The sequence below is a fragment of the Notamacropus eugenii genome, chromosome 6 (assembly GCF_028372415.1).
Source record: "Notamacropus eugenii isolate mMacEug1 chromosome 6, mMacEug1.pri_v2, whole genome shotgun sequence".
In the NCBI taxonomy this organism is placed as follows: Eukaryota; Metazoa; Chordata; class Mammalia; order Diprotodontia; family Macropodidae; genus Notamacropus; species Notamacropus eugenii.
In genome coordinates this window covers 59,765,206-59,787,236 of record NC_092877.1, presented here as the reverse complement: position 1 = coordinate 59,787,236, position 22,031 = coordinate 59,765,206, and the positions used below count along the sequence as shown (strand labels likewise).

The 22,031-nt window shown below is 40.6% G+C and overlaps 1 protein-coding gene across 2 annotated transcripts in view; it reads right to left on the bottom strand.

Annotated features, from left to right (window-relative positions):
• JAKMIP1 (janus kinase and microtubule interacting protein 1) overlaps positions 1 to 11,121 on the bottom strand; it is a 252,553-nt gene extending 241,432 nt beyond the window's left edge. Inside the window, exon 1 of one of the 2 annotated variants that reach the window (XM_072620189.1) lies at positions 10,735 to 11,121. The gene's annotated coding sequence lies outside the window, so the exon portion shown is untranslated. The remainder of the gene's footprint in view (positions 1 to 10,734) is intronic. The other variant, XM_072620188.1, reaches the window with a different exon arrangement.
• Between the last annotated feature and the right edge of the window lie 10,910 nt (positions 11,122 to 22,031).

Sequence of the window (22,031 nt, the reverse complement as noted above, 5' to 3'; positions counted from 1 at the left end):
TATCTCTCATTAATCAGATCACATATGTACCGGATACACACATGTACATAAAATATATGTGTGTGCATATATATATACATATATGTATATTATGTACATGTACTGTATATATACATATATCCAGTAGAATATTAGCTCCCAAGGGCAAGGACTGTGTCTTTTTCAAAATTCATTATCAAGCAGATAGTGGGTGTTTAATAAATGTTTGTTGAAATAAATTGAATGAGAGGCAGCTTTGTTTAACACAGAGATCCATGAATTTGGAGGTAGAACCCTTCTGGTCCACTCCCAGTTCACTTAATGGCTGTGGGACTGAGCAAATCACTTCATTTATGTCTCAGTTTCCTAATCCATAAAATGAGGATAACAGTTGCACTACCAATTGATAATTTATTTAATGCTGTGCTATAGAAATTGGAAGCAGGGTCTTGTAGTACATAAAGAACCTGGGGAGACCTAGGGTCTAGTTCCACTCCTGACACATGCGGGCTGTTTAACCCTGGGCAAGTCAACCTCTCATTGCCTCTCTCAACTTTCTAAGACTTCCTGCTGCAGAGCAATAATCTACCTGCATTGAGCAAGGGAATTTTCTCTCTGTTAAAGAAATCAATACTGTGTATACATGTGTATTATGTATGTATGCATGTATATACACCCATTGTTGTTGGGTAATGTCTGACTTTTTGTGATCCCATGGACCACAACGTCCATTGACAAAGGCCATGACATGCACATATACACACACTTATAGACAAACTATCATTAAAGTATTCTACTGTCTTATTTCATTGGAACTCATCTCATCAATATGGATACTCACTGAAGTTTGCAGCCAATCCATACTTTGACCTATATGATTCTTATCCCCATCTTTTCATAAACTCTCCATAGATGATCTGTTCAACCTGCTGAAAGCTTTCTTCCTCTTCTTTTAACACTTCTTGGATACACATGACTAATGTGAAAATATGTTTAATATGAATGTATATGTAGAGCCTATATCAGATTGCAGGCCATCTTGGAGAGGGAAGAGGAGAAGGAGGGGGAGAAAATTTAAAATTCAAAAGCTTATGGAAGTGAACGTTGAAAACTAAAGGTTCATTAATTAATTAATTTAAAAGATTTATTGGATCCAAGTGTAGCATTAGAGATGACCATCTGTTGATCCTCATTCTCCCTATGTGAACAGATCCCTTCCTTTTCTAGTCACATATGTCTTGGTTAATATCTTTTCTATTACTTCTCCCCCCACTAGTATTATGTTAATGCCTACTTCTACTTACCATAGATGAACTATTACCTGGTCCTTGGGGGTACATGAGATTTTGATTCTTGTGAGATCATGGGGCCCTATGGTTCATCTTTATATAGCAGTACCAGGTGATACTGATATTTTTAAAATTAGCTTCCACAAGAGAGAGCAAGTTGGGATCATTAATAGTATTGCACAGTTGGTTATAAGCTCTTTTTACAAGCAGTGCAATTTACCATTTAGAACAAGGATGTGACCAAATACAAACAAACAAATAACCAAATACCTTTATAGTTACTTAAAATGTTTACACTGGCAATACTTCTATCAGTTGTTTTCTCTTGCACCATGAAGCCTGCTATCTCTCATTTCCAGAGCTAACCCAGGATCTTTTCACAACTCCAGGCCCCATCTGTTCCACCTGGTTTCTGGCTGGTACCTAGAAGAAGGGTGTTAATTACCTCCTTGACAGTAAGCACTTCTACATAGTAAGCACTAATTATTATTCATTTCTTTTCCCCCAAATCATCCTTGGTCTCTCTGTCATCAAGGATTTCTTATCCCTTGTGAATGCTTTCTCTCTGATATATGACTATGAATTTATGATAAGGGATTTATGGTCCTCCTCCCATCAGTAGAGCTAGATCACAACTCATCCACACCTTTGCCTCTTGAGTGATCCTTTCCTTAGCCTTCTACAAATCTGTCATAGAAGATCTATCTACTCAAGTGCTAGAGGCCTTTCTCTCAGGTTTCTTAATTTTGTGCATATTAGCGTGTCGTTAATATGTCATGCAGTGTCTGTTTGCCCTTACCCTCTATATGAGCAGCCCACCTCCTTTTATAGTGGTAGAATTTCTTCATAATATGTCTTATATCGCTTCTCATATATAATATGTACTTGGCAATAGAAACTGCTTTTTGCAAAATGGCCTTATGATGTAGATCTCCGTCACTTTTTATCTGTTTCTGATGCCATGACCCCATTTGGGGTTTTCTTGGCAAAGATGCTAAAGTGGTTTGCCATTTCCTTCTCCAGTTCATTTTATAGATGAGGAAAATGAGGCAAACAGGGTTAAGTGACTTGGCCAAGGTCACACAGCTAGGAAGTGTCTAAGACCAGATTTAAATTCAGGAAGATGAATCTTCCTGACCCCAGGCTCTGCATTCTATCCCCTGTGCCACCTAGCTGCCTCATGTGATATCCCTATGGCTTCAATAGTGGGCAACAGCTGCATGGTTCCAGAATGAGCTCACTAAAGAGAGCCCATTGCTAAATTTTCAGTGCAAGCATTTACCTCATTGTTTTGTTGATTGTCTAGATTTTATAAAGTGATGGAGGAAATCTTAGTACTTCAGATTAAACTTAAAAGTATGTCATGCATACATTTTTGGGGGGAGCCAGTTGTTAAACATTTACTAGCATACTCCTGACTGGAACTGTCTGAATCTTTATTGCAAAGTATGACATGGAGTATTGCACCAAATCTCCCTGGACCTCAGCATCTGTAAAATGAAGGGGTTTCACTTGACGGCTTATGAGGTCCTTTCTAGGCCTAGGGCTATGATCCTAATCTCCTTAACTCGTGACTCAGCGTCCTTCCTTACTGGTGAATAGCTCCTCCAGTTTACAACCTGGCTTCTTAAAGAGGCCAAACAATTCCTGAAGAGAGAAAATACTCTAGGTGAGACAAAGTGTACTACTGGCCTGAGGGAAGCAATCTGGACTATACTCCTAATTCATTTTGTGACTCTTTTCTAGACCTCCATTTTAATATGTTTATAAGGAAGACAATGACCTTGGACAAGTAGTCATCCATAAAATAAAGAGGTTCAATTAGATGATCTCCAAGGTCCTGTCCTCTTCTGAAATCTATGAAACCACCTCAGCTACAAGTTACTGCTCAGTTTTATCAGTGTCAGAAAGTACTTTGTAAATAACATTGAGGACCTCATATTGAAAAGCCCTGAACTTCTCCACTGAAGTGAAAAGAAAGTTAGCCATCAAAAATAAAGGTACCTGCCTAGGTACTGTGACTTAGCATTTAGAGCACGCATGCTCAACATTCCTTTTTATTTATCTTCTCCCACAACAACCTTGCTGGAATGAATGTTAATTGAATTTGCAGCCACCTGTCATCTTATTTTATTTATATGCATTGGATGGATTCATCATGTTGTACCTTCTGGAGCATTTACAACCACAAAGGAAAAAAATGCCCATGATTCCAGTTTTCCCTCCATGGCACCTGACATAAATTCAAGGCCAGAGAAAACACTCACATCATACATAGGCAGCTGACCACAAATTCCCAAGTTCCTAGAGCTCTTAAAATCAAGAGTATGTTGGCTCATCAGTGGCAGGATGCTAAATAAAAAAGAGGGGGAATGGCCTCACATTCCCTTTACCACCCTAGATAATAAAAACACACAGAAATAAAATGAGCAAATGTCAGTCCACTTAAGAAGGAAATTAACCACACTGGAAGCACTGTTGGAAATATGTTAATCCTTTCCTGCCCAAAATAGGACTTTTCCCTAGATCTTCACATAGCACTTTGTTTAGTACCTCTCTGATGACCTCATCAAGGCCATTACAGTTATCTGGTTTGGTATCTCAACCCCCACTTAAGACTGGAAGAGCAGAAAGTGAGTTTTCCTAAGCATTTATATTGTCTTTAATATATAGTACAGTGTTCAGTACATATTGTTTTTCAGTCATGTCCAACTCTTTGTGATCCCATTTGGGGTTTTCTTGGCAAAGATGTTAAAGTGCTTTACCATTTTCTTCTCCAGTCCATTTTACAGATAAGGAAACTGAAACAAACAGGCAGGATCTGAACTCAGGTCTTTCAGGATCTGAACTCAGGTCTTCCAGACTCTAGGCCCAGTATTCTACCCACTGAGCCACCTCAATGTTATTTCTTTCAGTTCTCCCAACAACCCTGAAAGATGGATGCTATTGTCACCTCTTGTTTTACAGACAAAGAAACTGAGTCCAACAAAGAGAGTAAGTAAATGACTTATAGGCCCATAAATTTAAAGCTAGAAGAGACTTTACAGATCACTGAGTCCTACTGCCTTATTTTACAGATGAGAAATGGAAGAATAACTATGTTAAGTGTCTTGTTCAGGGTCACATAGTTGATAAGTGTCCAAAGAAGGATTTGAACCCAGTTCCAACATTTGATCCACTACATCACATTGTCTAAACTATACCACACAGGATCAGAGAGCTAGTAAATACTAGAGGCAGAATATGAACTCGATCTTCTCAACTCCTGGTCAAGGGGATCTATCCATGTCCAAATGGCCTATTTCCTTTACAGGATATTTACATGTTTCAGACAAAATCTAAAAATCACATTCCCTGTATGTTACTGTATATGGAAGATTTTAAGCCTTCTCTGCAGCAAATGTAATTTGATTTTTCCAAATCAATCCCTATGTGCCAGGGAGAACAGATTTGCTGGCATTTCAAAATGTGCATTTACAAAAAGTCATATCAAAAAAAAAAAAATCCTTCACTGCAGCCCCTTTAAAGCTATACCCTGGCCTGCTGCTCATCTTGGCTAGGCGTTATCTTGGCTCTAGTTACAGACAATCCTACAACAGCGTTGACAGAGCGGTACAAGATGACTGTTGGGAGCACATCATTCAAAGAAGAAATTATATAGTGATCCACAATAAACTTCTCACCCATCTAACAATTATGACTTTTTGAAGACAGAATATTGGGTTAAAGTTTATATATCACAAGTTATCACTCAATGTCCTAAACAAACATACTTCCTTCTAGATTTTCTTCATGTATATTTAATTTATTCTTTTCAACTTTTAGCTCTGTTTATATGTTTCAACTTCCATTGGGAAAGGAAGGATAGATGACTTTACTGATTTTGCCCTAGGTCATGGAATCATAGATCATCAGAGATAGAAGGGGTTGAACTTAGTGTTTATCTTAACCCACTACCTTTATTTTATTGTTAACAAAATTCAGGCCCAGAGTGGTGAAATTGAATTGAATTTTTAGTCAGGACTAAAGAGTCAGAGCTGGAAGGGAATTCAGAAGCCATCTGGCCAAATCCTCTCATTGTACAGACCCATGAAGGTGTAAGTGACCTGTTCAAAGACTCATTCAGAGTCAACAGCAACAGTAGAATTTGAACCCACCTCCTTTAACTCCAACCATACTCTTTCCACTCCATGCTAAACAGCTAGCTTTTGGCAAAACTAGATGCAGTGCCCTCCTTTCCTGGCTCCTAATCTAGAGCTATCACAAACAAAAACAATGGTCAAGGCAAGATAATGAAATACATTTTAAACTCAAAAGAGTATATGAGAAAAATAAATATAGCTCCTCTCCACCTTTATGAAGCAACAATACAGGTTGGGGGGGGGGGGCAGGGAAGGATGCCAAAGGTCCTTCTTTTCTTATAGAAACTAAAGAGGATGCAGACACCACTGTATTAGAATGGCAAACAATTAGTTTTGTCCAACATAGTAAAGTGCTGCCTTGGGAGATAGTGACAGCCCCATCCTTGGAAGCGTACAATCAAAGTCTAAATGATTATTTATCAAGGATGTTGTAAAGAAGATTCCTGTATTAAGGGTGAGTTTGAGTTTGGTGGTCTCCAAAGTCTCTTCTGAGACGCATTCTATTCTACAGACATCTTTCTTTAAAAAAGAATATGGCCAGCATGCCAGCAAATCTTGCCACTGGGGAGGCTGAGGTTGATGGATTACTTGACCTCAGGAGTTCAAAGCTACAGTAAGCTAAACTGAATGGATGTCTGCACCAAGCTTGGCATCAATATAATAAGCTCTCTGGAGAGAGGGGAGGTATTAGTCTGCCAAAGAGGGGCTCATCAGCCCAATTCAGAAACAGTTCATCGGTTCTACTTCACATCTCTCACATCTGTCCCCTTCTCTCAAGCCCAGGCCCACATCATCTCTTACCTGTACTATTTGAAAGTCTGATTGCTTTCCTTACCTATGCCCTTGCCCCTGTCCATGCCAAAATTATATTCCAAAACGAAGCTCCAATGAATCAAGTGCAAAATTGTGATGGTCAAAGCCCTTTACCCTCTGTCTCCAGTCTCCTCCTCCTCCCCACCTTCATTTGCTCTACATTCCAGTTGTACTGACTTTCTTATTGTTCCCTCATATACAACATTCTATCTTCTCTCTGTGTGTGTGTCCACATGAGATCTTTCCTGATCCTCTATTTTCCAGTGTTCCTCCATCCCAAATTACCTTGTACCTTTAGATCTATTTATACATGCATATTATCTTCTTCTATAAAACGTATAGTTTTGAGGGCAGATTCTTCTCTTTTTCTTTCTTCTCTTCTTCCTACTTCTCCTTCTTATTCTCTTCCTCCTCCTTTTTCTCCTCCTCTTCTTCAGAACTTACCACAGCAGCTGGCACATAGCAGGGACTTAAAGGTCTATGGATTGATGTCTAGCACCAATGATAATCTTATCTTCAAATGACTACAAAAACAAATTTTTCTACCTGAACTCAATGCTCAGAGAATGAAAAACCACAAAAAATCCATATTAAAAAATTAAAGCCCAAAACCTATCTTCTGAGGCTCTTAATAAAAAGAAAATTTCTAATATAAACATATATATTCATATATAAAGGTGTTAAATAAGTCTTGTGGAATGAATTTGCCAATCTTATCACCAGAATGGTGACAACTGGGTGCTGATTTTTTTTTCACACATTGACCCATGAACAATATCTACTGAGGCATAGATATACTGTCATTTACTATGGTAGAAGGAATATACCATTCTAACAAAATTACAAATCTTTTCTGAAAAGATAATTGCAGCATAGTATCTAGGTATCTTGACATCTAAATGATGGATATCCACTTATCTTGGCATTTTAGGATATGATAGATAAATAGATAGATAGATAAGAAGGTTATGAAGAAGCATCTTGCCATTTGACTAGAGAGCAAGGCTTGAGTCTAAGAAGACTTGGTTTCAAGTCCAATCTCTTATATAAACTGACTACGTGATCCTGGGCAAGTCATAGACTCCCAAAGCTATGGGTTACTCTCTAAATCTATAAATTGCAGAGAAGTTGCCAATTTGCATTAGAAGAAGGACTTTTCTCACTTTCCTCCCTATATGAATGCAATCACATGTTGGGTCCCAATCAATACGTATACATATATAAAACATATACACATATACATACTTAATGTTTATGTAGTACACTGTTGTTACAAAGCACTTTATCAGCTTCTGTGACTTTGGGCGAGTAATTTCTCTTCCCTGATTGTCAGTTTCCTCTGCAATAAAATGAGTAAGTTGGTCTAGTTAATTTCCAAGGTTCACTTCAGTTCTAAATGCTATGAAGAAAACCTCACTGCTTCCTTAAAATCACCCTAGAAGGTACAGAGTGTAAGTGCTATTACTAGGCAAATGAAGCTCAGATACCTCACACAGTTTACACAGCACTTTCCTCACAACAACGCAGGGATATGAGCTATGTAGACATTGTGGTTATCCTTATTTGATCATTCAGGAAACTGAAGTTTAGAGAGAGAAAATGGCAGAGGCTGAATTGACTTCAATCAGCTCTTCCAGCTCTAATGCTTAATTTAAGAAACAATGGCCTTGAAGTTTTGTTTCTATCATTCTCTCTCTCTCCCTCCCTCCCCATTCCTCTCTCTCCTTCTCTCTCTCTCTCTCCTTCTCTCTCTCTCTCCTTCTCTCTCTCCCCTCCCTCCCTCTCTCCTCATTCCTCCCTCCTCTTTCTCTCTTTTTCTTCTCTCTCTCTTTCTCTCTCTCTTTCTCTCTTTCTCTCTCCCTCTCTCTCTCTCTCTCTCTCTCTCTCTCTCTCTCTCTCTCTCTCTCCCTCTCTCTGTCTCACCTCTCTCTGTCTCTCCTCTCTCTGTCCTTCTCTGTCTGTCTCTGTCTCTGTCTATGTCTTTCTCCTTCCCTCCCTCCCTCCCTCTCTGTCATGGATATAGATATGTATATACACATATTAATATTATTGTTAATTATTCATATTAAGTATGTCATTAATATATGCTGCTACTTCTGCTCTGTTTGATCTGTATCACTTCATATATTGGATTTATTTCAATTAAACACTAAATAAGCCCCTACCTGCAAAATATTCTGCATAGCCAATCATTTCAAAAGTCTGTTTTTCATTTCATCATAACTCCTGTCCATTGGTTTCATAAATTTGCATTTTATAGTACTTTCTAATAGACAAGTGACAGGGTTGACCTAAATATAAAGCTTTTAGGTTAAACGTCTGTTCCTATCAGTCACAAGCAGGCAGCCAGCAATAGGGCAGATTAACCTTTGCTCCATGGCTAAGGTCCAAAATCTGCTACCTATAGCCATCCCTTATGCAAAGATATTGGGGCAGCTACATGAAACAGTGGATAGAGTGCCAGCCTATGAGTCAGTGAGATTCATCTTCCTGAGTTCAAATCTGGCCTCAGATATTTACTAGCTTTGTAATCCTGGACAAGTCATTTCACCCTGTTTGCCTCAGTTTTCTCATCTGTAAAATGAGCTGGAGAAGGAAATGGCAAACCACAATATACAAAGATAAAAATAATACATCTGAAGAGGAGAGAGAGAGAGAGAGGAGAGAGAGAGAGAGAGGAGAGAGAGAGAGCAATTCCCAATCAGAGTCAAATAGAAACAGGCCCACAACAGATGCTTCATTAAATTATCTTTACCATAGTACATAATCTGAATGGAGAAACTCAAGAGGAAAGGGGTTAGGGTAGGGGTGGTGAATCTGTGATCTCAAGGATCCCAAGTGTGGCCCTTTGATTGAATTCAAATTTGTTCTATAAAACTTGGACTCAGTCAAAAGGCCACACCCAAGGACCTAGAAGGCCACAGGTGGCCTGGAGGCTGCAGATTCCTCACCCCTGGGTTAGGAGTTAGAGGCTAGGAGGAGGAGAGGGGACAGGAAGACATGCCTCCTCACATAATCAGGAGAAATAGATGTAATAGGTCCATGAAGCAAGTCTAAGTCAGATGAGATGAAGACTCTTCCACTTGCTAGCTGTTTGTCCTTAAGTCAGTCGCTAAGTCTCTTAGTGCATCAGATCCCTCACCTCAAGCTGGCAAACTGCACATTCCCTAAGGTTGCCTGGGCCTGTGACATTGTATCCTAAGAGCTCTTTCTCAGTTCTAAAAGTGTTAGGTTTCTGTAAAAGACAGAACCATATTCAAGTAGGAGACCTAGGGGGAAGATCGCTGCCCTTAAAATCAACCTATTCGGAAAGGAAATTCGGCTCATAATCTTAACGGGAAGGGGGCACTTTAATATCCCTTGACTCTCTCCTCAAAAGGAAATGCTGAAAATAGAATACCGAAGCCTGAATTATGTAAAAATTCTTTCCTCTCCCCCCCCCCCCCCCCATAGCTTCCTCAGCAAGTGTGGGCAAATAGAAGTCTTGGAAAATGGGGTAAGAGGAAGAGAAGGCGGTGGTGAGGGGACAGATTTAGAAATGCAAAGTACGATGGAGATCATTTAGCCCAATCATTTCCCTTACAGAAAAGGAAACTGAAGCACAGAGAGGGTAAGTGACTTGTCCAAGGTCATCCAAGAAGTAAATAGCAGAACCCAGGTCCTCAGACTCCATGTTCACTACTTTCCACTACCCCATTCATCCCATTACCCCGAGGGGCTGCAAACCACCCCATCGCCAGTCAGGCAAGAAGAGGTCTCTGCAGAGATCGGCCCTTCCAGGGTGGAGGGACTGAGTCCTCTCCCATTAGACACTGGTCCCTCGGATGACTGGCACAGCCACCTCAGGAACCCCGAGGGCAATCAGGGGAAGGGATGCTCAAAATCGCGGTGACCAGTCTGGACACAGGTGACACGCCTCCATCCCCGAGCCTCCTCCGTCCTTAGTCTGGCCCCGCCTGCCCACGCGGAGTCCCCTTCCCCGCATAGCGCAGTGGAGAAGCCCCAGCCCTTCCGAGGAAAGCAGGGTGGGGTTCCCTTTTCCTCACCTCAACATGGAGATGGGGGAGAAAGAAAGAGCATTATAGAACGACCAGAGGAGGGCCTGGGCCAGACTGGCGTGAGGAAGGTGTGGGCATCCTTTCCTCCAGCCCTTCCTGAAGAGGTTTTTTTCCAGAATCTAGATTTTAAAGAGACCTTCGCAATCATCTAGTCCGTTCCCCTCCCCCACCTCATTTTACAGAAGACGAAATGGAGGTTCTGAGAGGTAAATGACTTGCCCAAGGTCATGCAGGTAGTAAGTAGCAGAGGAGGGATTCGAACCCAAATCCTCCGAGTGAAATCCAACACTGCCTCTCGAGACCGGCTCAACCTGCCAACCGGCGAGGGGTGGGACGCACTAACACAGAGCACCGTGCGAACTCTCTCTGCTGCCACATTTCTCCCCTCACCCCCCACCCCGCCCCATGAATCCCAGTCCTTTTCCAGGGGCTGTCAATGTACTTGTTACTCACCAGCCTCGCACTTCTGCAATGTCAGGGCTGAAGCCACCTCCACGTCTGCAGCCCAGATCAGCATCCTGCCTCCCGCGCCTTCCCGAAGCCAACAGTTTCTTTTCAGCCACAGTCAACGCAATTCATCCTCCTCCCTAGCTTTATTGGAGCGAAATAAAATTAAACACAGGGCGTGCAAAGGGTGGGGAGAAAAAGGAAAGAAAGAAAGAAAGGCTGAGGAGTGAGCTGCTGCGAGGATCTCAGCAGACTCCCTTTAAAGTTGTCGCAGCAGCGCTCTCCTTGGGAGCCTCGGCACAGCTAGTGCATCACGCCAGCTCCTCTGGCCGGCCGGCCTGCCTGTCGCCCCGGCTCTAGGCTCCCAGGACACCGCCCATTCTCTCCAGCTTTAGATGGGGACCAGAACCGGGAGATACGAAGCCTCACTCCCATTGGTCCGCTACCCTGCCGGTCACCAGAGAGTAGGCGGTGTCGCCTCCACATCTCCCCACCCGCAACCCAGACTCAGGCATTGAATTGGAAGGCACTTGCAGAAATAAGCCTTGAGCGTGCGCAGTTGCGGCTGCTGGTGACCCAGGTAGGTAGGCTGTCCTTAATGAAAGGAATCCACTTGTCCGGGATTTCTCAGAATCCCCATTCTCCTCTCCCTTTTTAAAGGGATTCAAGCTTTTCATAGAATCTCAGCAGGGGAAATTATCAAAAATCCCTTTGAGGTCTTTGAAATTTATTGGGATCACAATCATAATAGCCTCCACACGCACAGCCTTCAATTTAATTCAATTCAATTAAGCACCTAAACCAGTGCTATAGGAGACAAAGCTCATGATTCTTGCAATCAAGGAATTTATGGTCTCTCAATAAGAGCTTCATAGAATGTTAGAGCTGCAAGGGACTTTAGAAATTATCTAGGTCAACTCTCTCCTTGTAACAGAAAGGGAAACTGAGGCCCAAGTTTAGTTTACACCAAAACCAGGAGTAGGATCCAGAATTTTCAGATCCAGGTCAAAATTGTTTCTCCAATACATGTGCATACATTCGTTCGATTCATTTTTTTTTAAATTACTGTCACTTCCTATTGACATCTTTAATGTTAGTTCACATTAAAGCCAAGTCTAAGATCCAGGTTCCTCAGCTCCAGGTCAGTGTTCTTTGAGTAATGATAAATGCCTTTTTCCATTGCTGTCACTCCTCCCCCCACCCCCACCCCGCAAAAAAAAAAAAAGCCTTTTTTTTTTTTTACAAAGAAATGCACATTAAATTAAAACAAATGAACACATCTATCTGCCACATTTTAAAACATCTTCTACCTATACCTACAATCTACTGTCTCCGCTGAGAGGTAATGAAGAAGAATGCTTTATCACTGATCCTTTCAGTGTTTTCCTGTACCATCACAGCTTTTATTAAGGGTAAAAGTGCCACAGGACACTAAAAAACAATAAGCTTTGTGTTCATAATAAAGTGTTGGAATGTGCAGTGTTAATGCAAGGTCAAGCACAGAGAAATCAGCATAGGGTAGAGAAGTTGGGGAAGTCTCAATGGAATAGGTGGCACTTGAAATGAGTTGTAAAAGATAGATGGATGAGATGAAGAAGACAGAAGATAGTATTATAGAAAGTGGAAGCAGCATGAGTAAAGTAGGAGAAATAAAAATTAGTGTGATGTGATATCTTTCCCAAAGGTAGGAATTTCAGGACTGGTAGGATTGGTAAGAGAGAGTACTATGCCAGGTCAAATAAAAAAATGTATATCATGCCTTGAATTACACGCACAGAAGCAGTTATAGTTTCAGATGTAGTAGAAAGAAGACAGAGACAGACAGACAGACAGACAGATAGATAGACATATAGATAGATAGAGGGAGTAGTTGCCTGTCAGAGTTAAAGAGCAGCTCAAGCTCTCCAAAGTGGTTGTTAACTCCCTTGGGCTATAAGAGCATAAAGATATTTTCCTCTTGTTGATAATTGTGATGTGGTCATTGTGATTGGAAGCTGACCCCTGGATATTTGTGGAGAATGTTAATAGGGTGCAAGCAGGGATATGCTAGTAAATATTTAACAACCAACTCTTCAAGGGAAAAAAATGGATGCATGACACACTTTTAAGTTTAATCTACATAATTAACATTTTCTCCATACTTTTTTTAATCCTAGACCAGGTTCCCCACCCCTGTCCTAGACAATCAACAAAGCAATAAATTAAGCTCTGATTGGTAAGCTCTGATGTCCAAGATATAGATGCTCCTGTTGAAAATTTAGCAATCATTTCACTAGAACCAGTTCAAACTAGCCCCAGTACACCCTTAGGTGTAAGTCAGTGAATGTGTCATCCAGACAATGTAAGGGTGTGTTATATGTGTGGATCCCTAGAGACCTGGAGAGGGTGGGGCACTGTGCCTAGCTGGAGACCATCTCAAGGTTGAATGTGTACTGGCTTCCAGTACTGATTCCCATAGTGCAGTATTAGCTTTCCTGGAGGATATGATGACAAAACTAGAGTAGATAAGGCTATCTGATTGGCATGGACCTGAGCCCCACGTGGTTAACACTTATTTGATACTTATGACTATTCTTTTTGCACTTGTTCCACATCATTCAAAAAAACTAAAACGTTTTCTTGAGAATACAATCAGATTCTATTTTATTTAGATCACAGATTTATAGCTAGAAGGGACCTTTGATGTTCTCTAGTCCAAGTCCTCATTTTACAGATGAGGAAACTGAAACCAAGAAAGATTAAATGAATTGTCTGAGGTCATCTGGTCAGAGTCTTTTCGGTAGGATTTAAAGCCAGGGCTTCCAGGGTCTAAATCCAGTATCTATCTACTACACTATCCTCCATTTTTTTGTTGTTGTTCAGCTGTTTCAGTCACATCTGACTCCTTGTGACCCTGGGGCAGCTAGGTGGTGCAGTGGATAGAGCACCTGTGCAGGAGTCAGGAGGACCTGAGTTCAAATCTTACCTTAAACACTTGACACTCCCTAGCTGTGTTACCTTGGGCAAGTCACTTAACCCCAGTTGCCTCATCCTGGGTCATCTTCAGTTATCCTGATGAATATCTGGTCACTGGATTCAGATGACTCTGGAGGAGAAATAAAGCTGATGACCAGCACAATCCTCCCTCACTCAAAACAAAGTCAAATGCAAGTCATGTCATCATGTCTCTGATGGCATGGTCTTCTTCAGCAATGAAGGATGAACACATACATTTATGACCGCTATTTGGGGTTTTCTTGGTGGTTTCCTTCTCCAGCTCATTTTACAGATAGAGAAACTGAGGCAAACAGGGTTAAGTAACTTTCCCCAGGTCATAGTGTCTGAGGCAATTTGAATTCAGGAATATGAATCTTCCTGATCCCAGGCTCAGAAACTCTATCCATTGTGCCACTTAGCTACCCTATTATGAAGTACATAGTTCTGATATATTTTACAATTAAGGAAACAGGCTTAGGAAATGAAATTACTTTCCCCTAGTTATACGCTTAATAAATATGCAAGGTAGGACTTGAACCCAGGTCTCTTAGTTTTTTTCCATGAAATCACGCTGTGAGATCTTCATGTAACTATGTTCTCTATAAGCATCTTGTTCCTAGTCCCCATTCAACCTGTTCTAAAAATATTTGCCATCTTTAGAGTTCTGCATTCTGGGTTCCTTTTCCTGTACTTGTGACTTTCTCTTGTACTGTCTCTCTGCCTTGAAAAGGTACCATTTGTATAAGCCAAGCATATTTAAGCACCTTCTGCCTTTGGTCCCCTAAAAAGGTATAGCCTGTGGATCATACTTTTGGCTCTTACACATAGTCTTACAAAAGAAGTATCTGTGCCAATTCTGTATTCAGAGACACAGCATGGTCTAGGGAAAATGCATTGCTCTGGGAGCCAGAACACCTGGGCTCTAGTCCCAACTCTATCATTGAGAATAATAGCTCATATTTTTATGGCACTTTACAGCTTATGATGTGTTTTGCATATATTATCTTATTTGAGACTTACACAACTGTGCCAATAGGTTTCCCAAATATTCTCTATCAAATTTGAAAAAAAAAATATTAAGTACTTTGCATGCACAAGGTACTATTCATTGAAAGATAAAATAATGAGTAAATAAGATACAGTTCTTGTCCTCAAGGAGTCTATAATTTTGCATGGGAGGTAGGATAAAAATACAAAATAATTATTATATAAATTAGCATAAAGGGCAGCTAGGTGGCACAGTAGATACAGTGGCAGATCTGGCATCAGGAAGACCTGAGTTCAAATCCAGCCTCAGACACTTACTAGCTGTGTGACCCTAGGCAAGTCACTTAACCCTATTTGCCTCAGTTTTCTCATCTGTAAAATGAACTGGAAAAGGAAATAGAAAACCATTCGAGTCTCTTTGCCAAGAAAACCCTAAATGGGGTCATGAGAAATCAGACATGACTGAATATCAACAAAACAACCAAAAAATTTAGAATATGGTGCATTCCAGAAGAAAGGCATCATTGTATAGTAGATAAAGAACTAGCCTTGAAGTCAGGAAGTTCCAAGTTCAAGTGTTGCCTCTGACACGTACTTGTTGGGTGATGCTGTAACAGGTTCTGATCTGCACTGATAAAGCTTCCTAGGACACTGAGAGTTCCCTATACCAATGAAATCATAGGCCTAGAGCAGCAGGAGAGACTGGGAGGTTGAGAAGGGGTACAAACTGCTATTAGAGACATGAGATGGAAAGCTACCTCTGACTGGGAGTTGGGAAGAACGAGGTTTAGAGAAAGTGACATCTAAAGAAAGTTTTGAAGGATTTCTGTAATATTATAATTCCCATTTTCCAAGCAGAGAAAATGAGGGTCAAAGTGACATGACTGGCCAATCCTATGACTAGCCAAAGATCAAACAGTTGGCAGATAGTAAAGTAGAGATTTTGCATCTCAGCTCCTGAACCAATATTCTATTCATTACACCATGATGCCTTTCTATATACAAACTAACTAGCAACCACTTACTACATTTGTTACGTGTACCATATGAAGTCCTAAATAAATATAAAACATTATTCTAAATAGCAAGATAGCAAGCTACCGGTGTGCATGCTTTCTGACCCTTATGTGTGTCTTTCCATCACCTCTCAGACTGTAACATTGATTCTTGGAAAAGCTCCCTGTTTTGTCAAGTGCTAATGTTGCTACACAATGTAGCTAATGGACATTGGGTGAACTTGAGTTGACAATAAGCATCTACCCCATGCACAATTCCTTCCTTTGTTAGACTAGGGATAATAATGTATACACCTCACGGGACTTGTTGAAACTTAAGTGAGATGAAAGGATCATAAATTTAGAGCTGGAAGGAATCTTAGATGTCTAGTCCAACCTCCTAATTGTGCAGGAGAGAAAACTGAGACCTCATCAACTTAAAGAATTTGTTTGAGGACACACTGTTAGTAAGAGGAAGAGCTGGGATTTGAACCCAAATCATTTTTATAAAGTGTTATTCTGTAAAGTTCTCTGTAAAAATATTATTATATAACTTCCTATATGTACAAGATCCCAGAAGACCTTACTTTTATTCATTCATTCATTCATCTGTTCAGTAAGCTCTGGCTGAGTGCTTAGCATGATGTTTTGACCTTCCAGGGCTCACCGAAATAAATTTCATTGTCATAATAATGATTCACATTTATGTAGGACATTATAGTTTACCAACTGCTTACAACTCTAGAAGGTAAACAGTGCAAACAGTAGTATCTCCATTGAAGAGAAGCGGAAAGTCTAGAGAGATGAAGCGATATGCCCAGGATTACACAGCCAGACAGTATCAAAGCTGGGACTGAAATCTTTGGAGTCCTATGGTCTTTCCAGTGTAACCAACATGGTCAGCACCATGTTAGTGTTAACAAAGATGAAAATGATGATGATTGATTGATTATAATAATGATAGTGATGTGAAGGTCACTTCTATGTTGAGTTTTAGGTATTGTACTCCCCAGAAATCTGAAGTTTAAGGCAAAGACATTAAGTAAATTCTTGCCTCCTTTTCTTCTTCCTGGAATTCAATGGTGTTACCTCAACGTCAGAAGTGGAAAAACCAAATTGATTGCCTGACTATTGCTTGCCTTTTCTATTTGAGTAGATTCTTACCTAACAATACACAGTAAAAAAGCAATTGGCAGATTACTCACCTTCAATCTGAATTTGGAATTTTTCTATTTAACTACTTCTGATCTCCTGGACAAATCACATAGCCACATTGAGCCTGAATGTTATCATTTGTAAAATACAGCTTTGAAAGTGGCCTTGAAGATCATTCTGGATAATCATAACATATACAGGGTGTCCCAAAAGTCTTGCTGCAGTTTTAATCTTTTAATTACAGAAGACCACATCAAGACTTTTGGGATGTATGCATGTGTGTATATGTGTGTATGTATGTATATGTGTGCATGTATGTATATATGTATACATGTGTATGTATATACACATATGCATACATATTGCTGGAAGAAACCTTAGGAGTCTAGTCCAGTTCCTATATTTCACAGATGGAGAAACCAAGATTCAGAAAAGTCAAGTTCAGGTCACTTTAATCCCAATCCTATCTGCTCTCACTGCACTTCCCACTGCTTGAACTGCTATCAAAATAAAAACAAAAATTATGCATACATGTATCTACCTATATGTGTACATATCTATATGTATTGTGTATATACATATACATAGATACATGTGTATATCTATGCTGTCTCTTAGGTTGTATGTGTGTATGTGTATGTGTACGTATGTGTGTATACATAACCTAAGAGACAGTATGGAATGATAGATACACAGTTGAACTCAAAGCCAAGAAATCCTAGGTTCATTTCCTACCTCTGACACACTGTGTCATTAGGCAAATTCTTTAATCTTTCAGTGCCCCTTATCCAATTCTAGGACTCTAAATTACAAAGTTGCTATCTGCGTTGGTAGAATTTCCTCACCTGGAACTCCTTACTTCACCAGTGAAATGTTCCCTACATCAATGAAATCACAGGTCTGTCCCACCCCTCTTCCACCAAAAAAAAAATTGTCTCTACATGTTTAGAATGTAAATTCTTGAAGAGTAGGGATAGTCACATTCTTTACATTTGTATCCCCAGCACTTAACACACTTCCATTGCACGTTTGATGACTGATTCTGTACAGTGAAATCACATCCCTGACACTACCCCTGTGACTTTTTGCAAGTTATTTAACCTCTCTCAGTTTCCTCATCTATAAAATAAGAGTGTTGGAGTGGGCAAGATGTCACTAAGGTCCCACCTAGCTTTTAATACAAGATCACACATGTACATATGCATATGTATGTGCTTATTCAGAATGTGAGTCTCATTACATCTTGAAAGGAAGTTTTATCATTTTAATGGAAAAATAAAAAAAGAAAAATTGGTTTAAAAAATGTATCTGCGTACAAGGCTGCAGTGTCTTACTAATTAATAGGTGTCACTCTTCAAACCCTCATTGAAGTCAGACTCCATCAGAGTAGACTGTGACCCTACAGAGGTACCACCAGCGTCACCAGTGGGGATTCGCTGTATCAACCCCTTCCTGGGCACTTGGTGAGACGTGATCTCATTATCTCTAGACTATGACTACCGCCTGAGGAGAGAGAAAGACCCACAAACGCTTGCAGGGTAGTGATGCTCCAGACCTATCTGCCTACCCTAATTGTCTCTTCTTCTTCCATCCACATGCCACTACTAAGACCAGAAGGGTGGAATCTATCCCCGGGCCCTAGGAATTGCTACGAAGCTGAGGCCAGCGACCATGGCAGCTGCCAAGGCCACCTCTGCTAAGAGAGCATGGGTCTTTCTCCATGCTCCCGAGGCGCACGCAGGGCGTGGGTGTGCGGAGGGGGGCGCACACATCTGGGGAAGAAGCCCGAGTGGGCGGAGAGCCGCATCTGCTGCAGTGGGCGGGCTGTCGCAGGAAGGAGCCCCCGCAGCCGCCACCGCCACCTCGGGAGTTTGCTGGGCCAGTGCAGCAACTATGCAGTATGACTGTGGACAGTGCGTAGGTCAGTGCGTAGAGCTGCTCTGTGTGCCGTCTCCTCTTCCCGTCCTGCCGCGGTTGTCTTTTTCCTCTCCCACTCCCTCTCCGCGTTTTCATACCGGTGACAGGTTCTGGGGCTTGGGCAAAGTGGGAAGGGGAGGGGGCAACACTGGGACTGAGCGTTGGGGAGAGGGTGGGCTTGGGCTTGGGAAGTGACGTTCTCTTTAGGTAGCCCCAGGATAGACATTCCAGGCAATTTGGGGAACCTTGAGGTGCCGGGGGTAGGGGTGATAGACAGGGAGAGAAGGGGAAGGGGACAACAGTGTTGCCTGCTTTGCATTCGGGTTTAAGGACTGACCTTGTGATAACTTGGTGTAAATGTCCAATCCCCATAAGTGTTGCTGGGATTTCACATTTCCAGTGACTGACTCTAATGACTCGGAGTTATTTTTAAGCGTATGTCTGGGGCTTTGGTTTGCCCTCTTCCTGCTTTCCTATGGTCGTTTGGTGCTGTATCTTCTATGTCATGATGAGGATTCCTTCTCATCCTCGCCCTTTTCCAGACAACATGAATAATGTAACATCTTTCTCCTATTTGGTTTCTTTTCCTTCTTCTTGGCACATGATATGCTCATGGAAAATAAGATCTAGGAATTATGTTTTTAGTTACTATGTACGAAAAGAGGCAAGTGTTGGCTGGTTGGTACAATTGGAGAAAAACCTAGAGTGAGAGTTGAGACATGGTTGTAAGCAAACCATTTCACCTTTACAGGCCTCAGTTTCCACATCTGTAAAAACAAAAAGCCTACTGGGGAAGTAATGGTAGGGAGTAAAAGGAGAGTTAAATTTTAATATCTCAAAAGAACCTTCCAAGCCCTGATGATACAGGAATCTAATTGTGGTTGGAGAGTCATTCTTCTAGGATCATCATAGATTTGGAGCTGAAAGAAATCAAGAAGATGTGTAGTCCAATCCCTCTCATTTTTGCCGATGCAGAAATAAGCCCAGAGTTATTAAGCAATTTGCCCAAGGTCACACAGGTACTTAGGTCAGTGGAAGAATTTGAACCCATTCATGTGACATCATACGCAGTGTTCTTTCTGCTGGATTCAGTGGTTTAATAAAAACCTTAACATTTTAAATTCAGATACAAAACAACAGGAATCACTGGGTTTGGGGTTTTGCATGTAACCAACTTGTGTAGGAATGAAGGTTCTACCATTCTCTTTATATTTGCACTGAGGACTGTAACTGATTTGTTTCCTTCTAAGCCAAAGGAAACAATGTCTTTACTACAATAGATAGATTACTTCCTGAGCACCGTTTCAGCACCATGCCACTTACCATGTAGTCTCTGATCAGTCAAGATCCAAAAAGGTTATAGCAGAATAGATTAATGACAAAAATTTAATAAGATCAAATATAATAGAGAGAAATGTAAAGTCCTTCATTTGGGTTTTAGAAAATCAACTTCTCAAGTACATGCAATAGGAAAGGACATAAAGTGTCTTACGTGGGAAAAAAAAAGATGCTAAGTGTCAGATGAATTAAAGGTATGATATGGCAGGTAAAATGTGAATTCTCCCCTAAACTGCATTGAGAGGAGCCAACTGTCCATTATTCTGGATATCTCCTTTATTCAGGAGATGATCACAGATTTTGAGTTAAACTAGTCTAACCCCTTTATTTTATTAAATTCATTCTTTCAGTCAAGAAAAGTATTTTCTCTCCCTCCAACCTACTCTTGATTAAAAAGAAAGAGAAAACCCTTGTAACAAACAAGTAATCAAATAAAACAAATTCCTGCCTTGTTTATGTCCTAAAAATGTATTTTCATTTGGTCACCTGAATTCATCACCTCTCCATAAGGAAGTGGAAAGGTTTCATCATCAGTCTTCTGGAGCCCTCTTATTATACAGACAAGGACACTTAGTCCCAGAGAAGTTAATTGTAAATTCATATATCTGCTAAGTCAAAGAGCTGAGATTCAAAATCAGGCATTTTAGCTCCAAATTCAAGCCTCTTTTCTTTGTACCATACTGCTTACTTTCCCTTTTCTTCTTCCACACTTGTCAGATCAAATCTCATAGACTCATAATTTAAAGCTAGCAAAGGTCTTGGAAGTCATTGAGTACTTTCCTTTTCATCTTTAAGAGATGAGGTAACTGAGACCCAAAGAATTTAATTGATTTAGCCAAGGTCACAGAGCCAGTAAATTCTGTAGCTAGACTTTGAACCAGCTCCTCTGCCTCCCAATCCCATGCCTTTTTCACTATACCCTGCTGCCTACTTTCCCTTCCCTTCCTCTTCCCTGGTCAGAAATGTTCATTTCTGGGTATTATATTGTTAGAAGAGGTATGGATAGGGAAGAGGACATACAAAGAAGGGTCCCCAGGAGGGAGAGATAATTCAGAGTCATGTTAAAATGACAAGGATAAACAGAAAGAATGGGCATATTTAGCCCGGAGAAGATAAGTCTTAGTGGAAAAAATAGCTAGCTTCACAAATTTGAAGGTGTATCGTGTGGAAGAGTCATTAGATGTGATCTACTAGACCCTGTAGATCAGAAATCGGAGCTGTTGGCAAAAGTCAAGAAGACAGATTTAATATGGAAAATCTCCTTACCAAGCTGAGCCATCTGAAAGTGGATAGGGCTGTGTCAGAATTCATAGTTTCAAACGTACTGTAAATCTTCAGCTGGAAGCCAAAAGAGGATTTGTTACAGATGTAATATTGAGGATGAAATTTCCATTCAGGAATGGAAAGGACACAGAACTTAGTCAAAAGACCTGGATTTGAATCTTTGATCTACCACTAACTACTCATGTATATGACCTTGGATAAATCATTTTTCTTTTGTGGGGCTCAGTTTCTTCATCTGTATAATGGGGATATTGGGCAAGTTTATGAGATTTAGATCTTGAAGGGATGTTAGGGATAATCTTTCTCCATGTTTTTTTGTAGCGTAAGAAACTGAGGATCCCAAGAGTTAAAATGATTTTCTCAAGGTCATACAGGTGTAAATGGTAGAGGCATGATTTGAACTAGGATTGATGGTAACAAATCCAAGACTCTTTCAAGCACATTGTCTCTATTGCCACTTCTGGCTCTAAAGCCTCTGGTTCTTTTATAATAGTTTGCTTCAGTGATGCTAGCATTGTTTTTTAATTTGGAATCCATATAAACTAGCATCTACTGGCATTTTCATGTCCAGACGTATGAAATAAGATCACTTTGTTGGATTTAAAGCAGCCACAAAAAAGGAATAAAATTGAGAAATAAAACTACCACTGT